Source organism: Telopea speciosissima, chromosome 9, assembly GCF_018873765.1.
Source record: "Telopea speciosissima isolate NSW1024214 ecotype Mountain lineage chromosome 9, Tspe_v1, whole genome shotgun sequence".
NCBI classification, from domain to species: Eukaryota; Viridiplantae; Streptophyta; class Magnoliopsida; order Proteales; family Proteaceae; genus Telopea; species Telopea speciosissima.
In genome coordinates this window covers 44,014,508-44,017,122 of record NC_057924.1, presented here as the reverse complement: position 1 = coordinate 44,017,122, position 2,615 = coordinate 44,014,508, and positions in this window count along the sequence as shown.

Here is a 2,615-nt window from a genome sequence, read left to right as displayed (position 1 = left end):
TTCTATAGAGCAGCCGGGGACTGGTCTATTAAAACACTAGCATAGGAGTCCACCCCCTGACAGCCTCTACAGCAAGATCGAAGTTGGACTCGTCTTCATCCTCCTCCCCATCTTGAGCCTCAGTATCCACAACATCATGACTGGGCCATCCTCAATGACCCGCTCCTCTAGGACTTGGGTAGGGGCAGGACCAATAGGTGTTGAGGCTTGGCTCACTTAACTGGTAGCTGGTCGGGCTGGCGAAGCTGCTATTGTCACTTGACTCGTAGTCGGTTGAGCAGGTGGATTGAAAGTGGGGCGAAAAGGGTTCTGACCCATGTTTGGCCTACGATACGAAGTCGGATTAGGGCTTGAACTTGTTCCTCGATAAACTTTATTTGGCCACCCAAAAGTTTGAAAATAATTTGGCCTTTTGTTCAACCCAGGCGACGTCGTAGCCTTCTCTTTCTCTTTTTCTTTAAATCTATTTTCCATCGTCTTTGCCTTGTCGACCATCTGAGCATAATCCTGGATGTCCATGATTGACAATACTGATCCGATCTCAATCTTGAGTCCTTTCTCGAATTTTTTTGCCTTACTAACTTCCCCTTTCAGGTGCTCTGGAGCAAAATGGAACAAATCTTCAAACCGTTGTTGGTAATCCAACTCTAACTTGGTCCCTTGCACCAGTGCAGTGAACTCAGCTTCTTTCCTGTCCCTGAAACTCTCTGGAAAGTAGTTCTTGAAGAAAACTTCTTTAAATTGCTCCCACGTGGGATTCGGGTGAGTAGCTTCCAAGTTAGGCTTAGTAACTTTCCACCAAGCTTTGGCTTCATTCTGCAACTAATAACCCGCACATATTAGCTTCTGTGCGTCCGTGCACTTAAGTACTTCAAATGCCTTCTCTAGGGCACTAATCCACCGTTCTGGCTGCATTGCCTTGGAAGTTATTTTAGAAAACGCAGGCAGTTGGAGTTTCTTAAATCTCTCCATAACTTTGGTGGTAGAGTTCTCCGCTAGGTGCTGAGGCATAGGTGGTGGAAATAGTACGGGCCGGTTGGGTGGTGGTGGTGGTGGTACCGCACGTTCATGCATCATGGTTGCAAATTGTGTGGACATCTGACCAAGCAATTCTTGTTATTATTGCATGGTCTGCATCATAGTGGTCATGAATGCAGTTACATCGCCGGCTACCACATTTGGCTGAGGTGCTACAGCAGTGGCTTGTGCAGCCGCTGGTGCCTCTGACAAAGCAACCGATGCTTTAGAATTTTGAGCCTCAGTCCCATTTGGCAGTTCAACCTCCAGTATAATATGTGGTTGTTTTCCTTTGCAACCACCACATGAACTTCTTCTTGTGTTGACCATCGTTGCTTCTCTGAAAAGAGGGGCATGTTAGTGCAGGTACAAACCTAGTCCATAGTTCTAGTGATCTTCATGAGCCGCACTAGTAAGGTGGATTGTTAGATATGTCATCTTTATTTATTATGAGGTGTTTCTTTCACTTTGTGTTTAGTTTCCCTTTCGTAAACATTTTATGTAATGATATGCTATGCATGACACTTTATTAGAGTCTTCAAATTTTTAAGTAAAAGACTTTTAATTATTTACCTGGTCTAACAGACAAGCAATTCCAACTTCCTTCTAGTCACAAACTCCATTGCAAGTAGGTACTCTATGTCGGCTCTTACTTCTTCAGCTAAGGACATATAAAAGTCTCGCTCCCCTGGTCCACTAATGGCAGCAAGGGCTAGATAAAAGTCCACCCGGTTCTCGGCTCGGGGCAGTACTAGTCGTATCCATCTCAGTCTCTCTCATAGTTGTCTAATATAGATCATGATGCTGGGATCTCCAGCCTTGGTTGAGGTAATGGGTCTTGTCATAGAAAATGGTTCTAAGCATCAGGTTATACTTAATTAAAGGAATTAAGTGCATGTCTACTAAAATTCAGATAACTATAAATAATGAGAATATAATTGGGTTGGCTCGAGGTACCTTAGCGTCTAAAGAGTTTTGATTGGCGAGATAACCTACTAGATCCTACTCTTGGCTGACCTAGTCTTTGGATAGGGTAAGATCTGCGCTCCCTACACGTCGTAAATACGTATTACAACATACCTACATACCTATGTTTGGTTTTGCATAGCATCACTCCACTCAGTTTGTACATCACAGTATCAAGCACATAATATTAATTATTCACATACAAATTGTTTCTTATAGGCATATATGTATTTATCTATCATTAAATATTTAGGCATAAAATAAAATTTTAAATTCCTATTTTTCTTGTACTAGAACCTCCCAAGTGATGGCTATTTTCCCCTATATGGGTTATTAAGCAATAAGTGAATTATTTCATTCATCAATATATATTTTATTTTATATTATTATTTTTGTTTTGATTATTTGATAAAATTTTATATTTTCATGTTTATTAAGGTTATTTTAGGTAACATCCAAGTTCCTATGTGTCAAAACACAAAATTAGCAAAAATATAATCACTAGGCGATGTCTCTGGGCGTTGGATGCATCGCCCAGTGCCATCGCCCAGAGAATCGGGCCACAGGTATATGAGTCCGAGAGGGGCCCATTTTGTACCATCCCTTTCCTAAACTTCTCTAAACACATAGGA